We start from the raw sequence: 12,401 nt of genomic DNA on the forward strand, positions 1-12,401 counted from the left end.
GATGGAAACCCATTGGAGATTGAAGATTTTCTTGAATAACTTTTGTTCTGAAGGTCATAGAGACTTGGAAGTTGGTTCCAGCTGAACTAATGTGGGGATGCCCGATCCACTGGTACCACCCCCGAGCGTCTACGACCTCCGCAAGGGGTCAAACCACCAAATCTCAAAGAAAAAGTACGAGATATTTTTGAATAACTTTTTTTCTGAACGTCGCAGAGACTCGGGCATTTCACACATCGTAAAGGGGAGACAGCCACGCACCCACACCAAATTTCAGCACGTTTCGAGCAAGCAGCGCAGAGTTATTCACCCTAAGGTGAATAGGGTTAGGGCTGAAATTAGGGTTAGGGTTAGGGTGAGGGTTGCAATTAGGGTTAGGGTTGCAGCCAGGGTTAGGGTTAGGGTTGGGGATGGAAACCCATTGGAGATTGAAGATTTTCTTGAATAACTTTTGTTCTGAAGGTCATAGAGACTTGGAAGTTGGTTCCAGCTGAACTAATGTGGGGATGCCCGATCCACTGGTACCACCCCCGAGCGTCTACGACCTCCGCAAGGGGTCAAACCACCAAATCTCAAAGAAAAAGCACGAGATATTTTTGAATTACTTTTTTTCTGAACGTCGCAGAGACTCGGGCATTTCACACATCGTAAAGGGGAGACAGCCACGCACCCACACCAAATTTCAGCACGTTTCGAGCAAGCAGCGCAGAGTTATTCACCCTAAGGTGAATAGGGTTAGGGCTGAAATTAGGGTTAGGGTTAGGGTGAGGGTTGCAATTAGGGTTAGGGTTGCAGCCAGGGTTAGGGTTAGGGTTGGGGATGGAAACCCATTGGAGATTGAAGATTTTCTTGAATAACTTTTGTTCTGAAGGTCATAGAGACTTGGAAGTTGGTTCCAGCTGAACTAATGTGGGGATGCCCGATCCACTGGTACCACCCCCGAGCGTCTACGACCTCCGCAAGGGGTCAAACCACCAAATCTCAAAGAAAAAGTACGAGATATTTTTGAATAACTTTTTTTCTGAACGTCGCAGAGACTCGGGCATTTCACCCATCGTAAAGGGGAGACAGCCACGCACCCACACCAAATTTCAGCACGTTTCGAGCAAGCAGCGCAGAGTTATTCACCCTAAGGTGAATAGGGTTAGGGCTGAAATTAGGGTTAGGGTTAGGGTGAGGGTTGCAATTAGGGTTAGGGTTGCAGCCAGGGTTAGGGTTAGGGTTGGGGATGGAAACCCATTGGAGATTGAAGATTTTCTTGAATAACTTTTGTTCTGAAGGTCATAGAGACTTGGAAGTTGGTTCCAGCTGAACTAATGTGGGGATGCCCGATCCACTGGTACCACCCCCGAGCGTCTACGACCTCCGCAAGGGGTCAAACCACCAAATCTCAAAGAAAAAGTACGAGATATTTTTGAATAACTTTTTTTCTGAACGTCGCAGAGACTCGGGCATTTCACACATCGTAAAGGGGAGACAGCCACGCACCCACACCAAATTTCAGCACGTTTCGAGCAAGCAGCGCAGAGTTATTCACCCTAAGGTGAATAGGGTTAGGGCTGAAATTAGGGTTAGGGTTAGGGTGAGGGTTGCAATTAGGGTTAGGGTTGCAGCCAGGGTTAGGGTTAGGGTTGGGGATGGAAACCCATTGGAGATTGAAGATTTTCTTGAATAACTTTTGTTCTGAAGGTCATAGAGACTTGGAAGTTGGTTCCAGCTGAACTAATGTGGGGATGCCCGATCCACTGGTACCACCCCCGAGCGTCTACGACCTCCGCAAGGGGTCAAACCACCAAATCTCAAAGAAAAAGCACGAGATATTTTTGAATTACTTTTTTTCTGAACGTCGCAGAGACTCGGGCATTTCACACATCGTAAAGGGGAGACAGCCACGCACCCACACCAAATTTCAGCACGTTTCGAGCAAGCAGCGCAGAGTTATTCACCCTAAGGTGAATAGGGTTAGGGCTGAAATTAGGGTTAGGGTTAGGGTGAGGGTTGCAATTAGGGTTAGGGTTGCAGCCAGGGTTAGGGTTAGGGTTGGGGATGGAAACCCATTGGAGATTGAAGATTTTCTTGAATAACTTTTGTTCTGAAGGTCATAGAGACTTGGAAGTTGGTTCCAGCTGAACTAATGTGGGGATGCCCGATCCACTGGTACCACCCCCGAGCGTCTACGACCTCCGCAAGGGGTCAAACCACCAAATCTCAAAGAAAAAGTACGAGATATTTTTGAATAACTTTTTTTCTGAACGTCGCAGAGACTCGGGCATTTCACACATCGTAAAGGGGAGACAGCCACGCACCCACACCAAATTTCAGCACGTTTCGAGCAAGCAGCGCAGAGTTATTCACCCTAAGGTGAATAGGGTTAGGGCTGAAATTAGGGTTAGGGTTAGGGTGAGGGTTGCAATTAGGGTTAGGGTTGCAGCCAGGGTTAGGGTTAGGGTTGGGGATGGAAACCCATTGGAGATTGAAGATTTTCTTGAATAACTTTTGTTCTGAAGGTCATAGAGACTTGGAAGTTGGTTCAAGCTGAACTAATGTGGGGATGCCCGATCCACTGGTACCACCCCCGAGCGTCTACGACCTCCGCAAGGGGTCAAACCACCAAATCTCAAAGAAAAAGCACGAGATATTTTTGAATAACTTTTTTTCTGAACGTCGCAGAGACTCGGGCATTTCACACATCGTAAAGGGGAGACAGCCACGCACCCACACCAAATTTCAGCACGTTTCGAGCAAGCAGCGCAGAGTTATTCACCCTAAGGTGAATAGGGTTAGGGCTGAAATTAGGGTTAGGGTTAGGGTGAGGGTTGCAATTAGGGTTAGGGTTGCAGCCAGGGTTAGGGTTAGGGTTGGGGATGGAAACCCATTGGAGATTGAAGATTTTCTTGAATAACTTTTGTTCTGAAGGTCATAGAGACTTGGAAGTTGGTTCCAGCTGAACTAATGTGGGGATGCCCGATCCACTGGTACCACCCCCGAGCGTCTACGACCTCCGCAAGGGGTCAAACCACCAAATCTCAAAGAAAAAGTACGAGATATTTTTGAATAACTTTTTTTCTGAACGTCGCAGAGACTCGGGCATTTCACACATCGTAAAGGGGAGACAGCCACGCACCCACACCAAATTTCAGCACGTTTCGAGCAAGCAGCGCAGAGTTATTCACCCTAAGGTGAATAGGGTTAGGGCTGAAATTAGGGTTAGGGTTAGGGTGAGGGTTGCAATTAGGGTTAGGGTTGCAGCCAGGGTTAGGGTTAGGGTTGGGGATGGAAACCCATTGGAGATTGAAGATTTTCTTGAATAACTTTTGTTCTGAAGGTCATAGAGACTTGGAAGTTGGTTCCAGCTGAACTAATGTGGGGATGCCCGATCCACTGGTACCACCCCCGAGCGTCTACGACCTCCGCAAGGGGTCAAACCACCAAATCTCAAAGAAAAAGTACGAGATATTTTTGAATTACTTTTTTTCTGAACGTCGCAGAGACTCGGGCATTTCACACATCGTAAAGGGGAGACAGCCACGCACCCACACCAAATTTCAGCACGTTTCGAGCAAGCAGCGCAGAGTTATTCACCCTAAGGTGAATAGGGTTAGGGCTGAAATTAGGGTTAGGGTTAGGGTGAGGGTTGCAATTAGGGTTAGGGTTGCAGCCAGGGTTAGGGTTAGGGTTGGGGATGGAAACCCATTGGAGATTGAAGATTTTCTTGAATAACTTTTGTTCTGAAGGTCATAGAGACTTGGAAGTTGGTTCCAGCTGAACTAATGTGGGGATGCCCGATCCACTGGTACCACCCCCGAGCGTCTACGACCTCCGCAAGGGGTCAAACCACCAAATCTCAAAGAAAAAGTACGAGATATTTTTGAATTACTTTTTTTCTGAACGTCGCAGAGACTCGGGCATTTCACACATCGTAAAGGGGAGACAGCCACGCACCCACGCCAAATTTCAGCACGTTTCGAGCAAGCAGCGCAGAGTTATTCACCCTAAGGTGAATAGGGTTAGGGCTGAAATTAGGGTTAGGGTTAGGGTGAGGGTTGCAATTAGGGTTAGGGTTGCAGCCAGGGTTAGGGTTAGGGTTGGGGATGGAAACCCATTGGAGATTGAAGATTTTCTTGAATAACTTTTGTTCTGAAGGTCATAGAGACTTGGAAGTTGGTTCCAGCTGAACTAATGTGGGGATGCCCGATCCACTGGTACCACCCCCGAGCGTCTACGACCTCCGCAAGGGGTCAAACCACCAAATCTCAAAGAAAAAGTACGAGATATTTTTGAATAACTTTTTTTCTGAACGTCGCAGAGACTCGGGCATTTCACCCATCGTAAAGGGGAGACAGCCACGCACCCACACCAAATTTCAGCACGTTTCGAGCAAGCAGCGCAGAGTTATTCACCCTAAGGTGAATAGGGTTAGGGCTGAAATTAGGGTTAGGGTTAGGGTGAGGGTTGCAATTAGGGTTAGGGTTGCAGCCAGGGTTAGGGTTAGGGTTGGGGATGGAAACCCATTGGAGATTGAAGATTTTCTTGAATAACTTTTGTTCTGAAGGTCATAGAGACTTGGAAGTTGGTTCCAGCTGAACTAATGTGGGGATGCCCGATCCACTGGTACCACCCCCGAGCGTCTACGACCTCCGCAAGGGGTCAAACCACCAAATCTCAAAGAAAAAGTACGAGATATTTTTGAATAACTTTTTTTCTGAACGTCGCAGAGACTCGGGCATTTCACCCATCGTAAAGGGGAGACAGCCACGCACCCACACCAAATTTCAGCACGTTTCGAGCAAGCAGCGCAGAGTTATTCACCCTAAGGTGAATAGGGTTAGGGCTGAAATTAGGGTTAGGGTTAGGGTGAGGGTTGCAATTAGGGTTAGGGTTGCAGCCAGGGTTAGGGTTAGGGTTGGGGATGGAAACCCATTGGAGATTGAAGATTTTCTTGAATAACTTTTGTTCTGAAGGTCATAGAGACTTGGAAGTTGGTTCCAGCTGAACTAATGTGGGGATGCCCGATCCACTGGTACCACCCCCGAGCGTCTACGACCTCCGCAAGGGGTCAAACCACCAAATCTCAAAGAAAAAGTACGAGATATTTTTGAATAACTTTTTTTCTGAACGTCGCAGAGACTCGGGCATTTCACACATCGTAAAGGGGAGACAGCCACGCACCCACACCAAATTTCAGCACGTTTCGAGCAAGCAGCGCAGAGTTATTCACCCTAAGGTGAATAGGGTTAGGGCTGAAATTAGGGTTAGGGTTAGGGTGAGGGTTGCAATTAGGGTTAGGGTTGCAGCCAGGGTTAGGGTTAGGGTTGGGGATGGAAACCCATTGGAGATTGAAGATTTTCTTGAATAACTTTTGTTCTGAAGGTCATAGAGACTTGGAAGTTGGTTCCAGCTGAACTAATGTGGGGATGCCCGATCCACTGGTACCACCCCCGAGCGTCTACGACCTCCGCAAGGGGTCAAACCACCAAATCTCAAAGAAAAAGCACGAGATATTTTTGAATTACTTTTTTTCTGAACGTCGCAGAGACTCGGGCATTTCACACATCGTAAAGGGGAGACAGCCACGCACCCACACCAAATTTCAGCACGTTTCGAGCAAGCAGCGCAGAGTTATTCACCCTAAGGTGAATAGGGTTAGGGCTGAAATTAGGGTTAGGGTTAGGGTGAGGGTTGCAATTAGGGTTAGGGTTGCAGCCAGGGTTAGGGTTAGGGTTGGGGATGGAAACCCATTGGAGATTGAAGATTTTCTTGAATAACTTTTGTTCTGAAGGTCATAGAGACTTGGAAGTTGGTTCCAGCTGAACTAATGTGGGGATGCCCGATCCACTGGTACCACCCCCGAGCGTCTACGACCTCCGCAAGGGGTCAAACCACCAAATCTCAAAGAAAAAGTACGAGATATTTTTGAATAACTTTTTTTCTGAACGTCGCAGAGACTCGGGCATTTCACACATCGTAAAGGGGAGACAGCCACGCACCCACACCAAATTTCAGCACGTTTCGAGCAAGCAGCGCAGAGTTATTCACCCTAAGGTGAATAGGGTTAGGGCTGAAATTAGGGTTAGGGTTAGGGTGAGGGTTGCAATTAGGGTTAGGGTTGCAGCCAGGGTTAGGGTTAGGGTTGGGGATGGAAACCCATTGGAGATTGAAGATTTTCTTGAATAACTTTTGTTCTGAAGGTCATAGAGACTTGGAAGTTGGTTCCAGCTGAACTAATGTGGGGATGCCCGATCCACTGGTACCACCCCCGAGCGTCTACGACCTCCGCAAGGGGTCAAACCACCAAATCTCAAAGAAAAAGCACGAGATATTTTTGAATTACTTTTTTTCTGAACGTCGCAGAGACTCGGGCATTTCACACATCGTAAAGGGGAGACAGCCACGCACCCACACCAAATTTCAGCACGTTTCGAGCAAGCAGCGCAGAGTTATTCACCCTAAGGTGAATAGGGTTAGGGCTGAAATTAGGGTTAGGGTTAGGGTGAGGGTTGCAATTAGGGTTAGGGTTGCAGCCAGGGTTAGGGTTAGGGTTGGGGATGGAAACCCATTGGAGATTGAAGATTTTCTTGAATAACTTTTGTTCTGAAGGTCATAGAGACTTGGAAGTTGGTTCCAGCTGAACTAATGTGGGGATGCCCGATCCACTGGTACCACCCCCGAGCGTCTACGACCTCCGCAAGGGGTCAAACCACCAAATCTCAAAGAAAAAGTACGAGATATTTTTGAATAACTTTTTTTCTGAACGTCGCAGAGACTCGGGCATTTCACCCATCGTAAAGGGGAGACAGCCACGCACCCACACCAAATTTCAGCACGTTTCGAGCAAGCAGCGCAGAGTTATTCACCCTAAGGTGAATAGGGTTAGGGCTGAAATTAGGGTTAGGGTTAGGGTGAGGGTTGCAATTAGGGTTAGGGTTGCAGCCAGGGTTAGGGTTAGGGTTGGGGATGGAAACCCATTGGAGATTGAAGATTTTCTTGAATAACTTTTGTTCTGAAGGTCATAGAGACTTGGAAGTTGGTTCCAGCTGAACTAATGTGGGGATGCCCGATCCACTGGTACCACCCCCGAGCGTCTACGACCTCCGCAAGGGGTCAAACCACCAAATCTCAAAGAAAAAGTACGAGATATTTTTGAATAACTTTTTTTCTGAACGTCGCAGAGACTCGGGCATTTCACACATCGTAAAGGGGAGACAGCCACGCACCCACACCAAATTTCAGCACGTTTCGAGCAAGCAGCGCAGAGTTATTCACCCTAAGGTGAATAGGGTTAGGGCTGAAATTAGGGTTAGGGTTAGGGTGAGGGTTGCAATTAGGGTTAGGGTTGCAGCCAGGGTTAGGGTTAGGGTTGGGGATGGAAACCCATTGGAGATTGAAGATTTTCTTGAATAACTTTTGTTCTGAAGGTCATAGAGACTTGGAAGTTGGTTCCAGCTGAACTAATGTGGGGATGCCCGATCCACTGGTACCACCCCCGAGCGTCTACGACCTCCGCAAGGGGTCAAACCACCAAATCTCAAAGAAAAAGCACGAGATATTTTTGAATTACTTTTTTTCTGAACGTCGCAGAGACTCGGGCATTTCACACATCGTAAAGGGGAGACAGCCACGCACCCACACCAAATTTCAGCACGTTTCGAGCAAGCAGCGCAGAGTTATTCACCCTAAGGTGAATAGGGTTAGGGCTGAAATTAGGGTTAGGGTTAGGGTGAGGGTTGCAATTAGGGTTAGGGTTGCAGCCAGGGTTAGGGTTAGGGTTGGGGATGGAAACCCATTGGAGATTGAAGATTTTCTTGAATAACTTTTGTTCTGAAGGTCATAGAGACTTGGAAGTTGGTTCCAGCTGAACTAATGTGGGGATGCCCGATCCACTGGTACCACCCCCGAGCGTCTACGACCTCCGCAAGGGGTCAAACCACCAAATCTCAAAGAAAAAGTACGAGATATTTTTGAATAACTTTTTTTCTGAACGTCGCAGAGACTCGGGCATTTCACACATCGTAAAGGGGAGACAGCCACGCACCCACACCAAATTTCAGCACGTTTCGAGCAAGCAGCGCAGAGTTATTCACCCTAAGGTGAATAGGGTTAGGGCTGAAATTAGGGTTAGGGTTAGGGTGAGGGTTGCAATTAGGGTTAGGGTTGCAGCCAGGGTTAGGGTTAGGGTTGGGGATGGAAACCCATTGGAGATTGAAGATTTTCTTGAATAACTTTTGTTCTGAAGGTCATAGAGACTTGGAAGTTGGTTCCAGCTGAACTAATGTGGGGATGCCCGATCCACTGGTACCACCCCCGAGCGTCTACGACCTCCGCAAGGGGTCAAACCACCAAATCTCAAAGAAAAAGCACGAGATATTTTTGAATTACTTTTTTTCTGAACGTCGCAGAGACTCGGGCATTTCACACATCGTAAAGGGGAGACAGCCACGCACCCACACCAAATTTCAGCACGTTTCGAGCAAGCAGCGCAGAGTTATTCACCCTAAGGTGAATAGGGTTAGGGCTGAAATTAGGGTTAGGGTTAGGGTGAGGGTTGCAATTAGGGTTAGGGTTGCAGCCAGGGTTAGGGTTAGGGTTGGGGATGGAAACCCATTGGAGATTGAAGATTTTCTTGAATAACTTTTGTTCTGAAGGTCATAGAGACTTGGAAGTTGGTTCCAGCTGAACTAATGTGGGGATGCCCGATCCACTGGTACCACCCCCGAGCGTCTACGACCTCCGCAAGGGGTCAAACCACCAAATCTCAAAGAAAAAGCACGAGATATTTTTGAATAACTTTTTTTCTGAACGTCGCAGAGACTCGGGCATTTCACACATCGTAAAGGGGAGACAGCCACGCACCCACGCCAAATTTCAGCACGTTTCGAGCAAGCAGCGCAGAGTTATTCACCCTAAGGTGAATAGGGTTAGGGCTGAAATTAGGGTTAGGGTTAGGGTGAGGGTTGCAATTAGGGTTAGGGTTGCAGCCAGGGTTAGGGTTAGGGTTGGGGATGGAAACCCATTGGAGATTGAAGATTTTCTTGAATAACTTTTGTTCTGAAGGTCATAGAGACTTGGAAGTTGGTTCCAGCTGAACTAATGTGGGGATGCCCGATCCACTGGTACCACCCCCGAGCGTCTACGACCTCCGCAAGGGGTCAAACCACCAAATCTCAAAGAAAAAGCACGAGATATTTTTGAATAACTTTTTTTCTGAACGTCGCAGAGACTCGGGCATTTCACACATCGTAAAGGGGAGACAGCCACGCACCCACACCAAATTTCAGCACGTTTCGAGCAAGCAGCGCAGAGTTATTCACCCTAAGGTGAATAGGGTTAGGGCTGAAATTAGGGTTAGGGTTAGGGTGAGGGTTGCAATTAGGGTTAGGGTTGCAGCCAGGGTTAGGGTTAGGGTTGGGGATGGAAACCCATTGGAGATTGAAGATTTTCTTGAATAACTTTTGTTCTGAAGGTCATAGAGACTTGGAAGTTGGTTCCAGCTGAACTAATGTGGGGATGCCCGATCCACTGGTACCACCCCCGAGCGTCTACGACCTCCGCAAGGGGTCAAACCACCAAATCTCAAAGAAAAAGTACGAGATATTTTTGAATAACTTTTTTTCTGAACGTCGCAGAGACTCGGGCATTTCACACATCGTAAAGGGGAGACAGCCACGCACCCACGCCAAATTTCAGCACGTTTCGAGCAAGCAGCGCAGAGTTATTCACCCTAAGGTGAATAGGGTTAGGGCTGAAATTAGGGTTAGGGTTAGGGTGAGGGTTGCAATTAGGGTTAGGGTTGCAGCCAGGGTTAGGGTTAGGGTTGGGGATGGAAACCCATTGGAGATTGAAGATTTTCTTGAATAACTTTTGTTCTGAAGGTCATAGAGACTTGGAAGTTGGTTCCAGCTGAACTAATGTGGGGATGCCCGATCCACTGGTACCACCCCCGAGCGTCTACGACCTCCGCAAGGGGTCAAACCACCAAATCTCAAAGAAAAAGCACGAGATATTTTTGAATAACTTTTTTTCTGAACGTCGCAGAGACTCGGGCATTTCACACATCGTAAAGGGGAGACAGCCACGCACCCACACCAAATTTCAGCACGTTTCGAGCAAGCAGCGCAGAGTTATTCACCCTAAGGTGAATAGGGTTAGGGCTGAAATTAGGGTTAGGGTTAGGGTGAGGGTTGCAATTAGGGTTAGGGTTGCAGCCAGGGTTAGGGTTAGGGTTGGGGATGGAAACCCATTGGAGATTGAAGATTTTCTTGAATAACTTTTGTTCTGAAGGTCATAGAGACTTGGAAGTTGGTTCCAGCTGAACTAATGTGGGGATGCCCGATCCACTGGTACCACCCCCGAGCGTCTACGACCTCCGCAAGGGGTCAAACCACCAAATCTCAAAGAAAAAGTACGAGATATTTTTGAATAACTTTTTTTCTGAACGTCGCAGAGACTCGGGCATTTCACACATCGTAAAGGGGAGACAGCCACGCACCCACACCAAATTTCAGCACGTTTCGAGCAAGCAGCGCAGAGTTATTCACCCTAAGGTGAATAGGGTTAGGGCTGAAATTAGGGTTAGGGTTAGGGTGAGGGTTGCAATTAGGGTTAGGGTTGCAGCCAGGGTTAGGGTTAGGGTTGGGGATGGAAACCCATTGGAGATTGAAGATTTTCTTGAATAACTTTTGTTCTGAAGGTCATAGAGACTTGGAAGTTGGTTCCAGCTGAACTAATGTGGGGATGCCCGATCCACTGGTACCACCCCCGAGCGTCTACGACCTCCGCAAGGGGTCAAACCACCAAATCTCAAAGAAAAAGCACGAGATATTTTTGAATAACTTTTTTTCTGAACGTCGCAGAGACTCGGGCATTTCACACATCGTAAAGGGGAGACAGCCACGCACCCACACCAAATTTCAGCACGTTTCGAGCAAGCAGCGCAGAGTTATTCACCCTAAGGTGAATAGGGTTAGGGCTGAAATTAGGGTTAGGGTTAGGGTGAGGGTTGCAATTAGGGTTAGGGTTGCAGCCAGGGTTAGGGTTAGGGTTGGGGATGGAAACCCATTGGAGATTGAAGATTTTCTTGAATAACTTTTGTTCTGAAGGTCATAGAGACTTGGAAGTTGGTTCCAGCTGAACTAATGTGGGGATGCCCGATCCACTGGTACCACCCCCGAGCGTCTACGACCTCCGCAAGGGGTCAAACCACCAAATCTCAAAGAAAAAGTACGAGATATTTTTGAATAACTTTTTTTCTGAACGTCGCAGAGACTCGGGCATTTCACACATCGTAAAGGGGAGACAGCCACGCACCCACACCAAATTTCAGCACGTTTCGAGCAAGCAGCGCAGAGTTATTCACCCTAAGGTGAATAGGGTTAGGGCTGAAATTAGGGTTAGGGTTAGGGTGAGGGTTGCAATTAGGGTTAGGGTTGCAGCCAGGGTTAGGGTTAGGGTTGGGGATGGAAACCCATTGGAGATTGAAGATTTTCTTGAATAACTTTTGTTCTGAAGGTCATAGAGACTTGGAAGTTGGTTCAAGCTGAACTAATGTGGGGATGCCCGATCCACTGGTACCACCCCCGAGCGTCTACGACCTCCGCAAGGGGTCAAACCACCAAATCTCAAAGAAAAAGCACGAGATATTTTTGAATAACTTTTTTTCTGAACGTCGCAGAGACTCGGGCATTTCACACATCGTAAAGGGGAGACAGCCACGCACCCACACCAAATTTCAGCACGTTTCGAGCAAGCAGCGCAGAGTTATTCACCCTAAGGTGAATAGGGTTAGGGCTGAAATTAGGGTTAGGGTTAGGGTGAGGGTTGCAATTAGGGTTAGGGTTGCAGCCAGGGTTAGGGTTAGGGTTGGGGATGGAAACCCATTGGAGATTGAAGATTTTCTTGAATAACTTTTGTTCTGAAGGTCATAGAGACTTGGAAGTTGGTTCCAGCTGAACTAATGTGGGGATGCCCGATCCACTGGTACCACCCCCGAGCGTCTACGACCTCCGCAAGGGGTCAAACCACCAAATCTCAAAGAAAAAGTACGAGATATTTTTGAATAACTTTTTTTCTGAACGTCGCAGAGACTCGGGCATTTCACACATCGTAAAGGGGAGACAGCCACGCACCCACACCAAATTTCAGCACGTTTCGAGCAAGCAGCGCAGAGTTATTCACCCTAAGGTGAATAGGGTTAGGGCTGAAATTAGGGTTAGGGTTAGGGTGAGGGTTGCAATTAGGGTTAGGGTTGCAGCCAGGGTTAGGGTTAGGGTTGGGGATGGAAACCCATTGGAGATTGAAGATTTTCTTGAATAACTTTTGTTCTGAAGGTCATAGAGACTTGGAAGTTGGTTCCAGCTGAACTAATGTGGGGATGCCCGATCCACTGGTACCACCCCCGAGCGTCT

The sequence above is a fragment of the Paralichthys olivaceus genome, chromosome 14 (genome assembly GCF_024713975.1).
Source record: "Paralichthys olivaceus isolate ysfri-2021 chromosome 14, ASM2471397v2, whole genome shotgun sequence".
NCBI lineage: Eukaryota > Metazoa > Chordata > Actinopteri > Pleuronectiformes > Paralichthyidae > Paralichthys > Paralichthys olivaceus.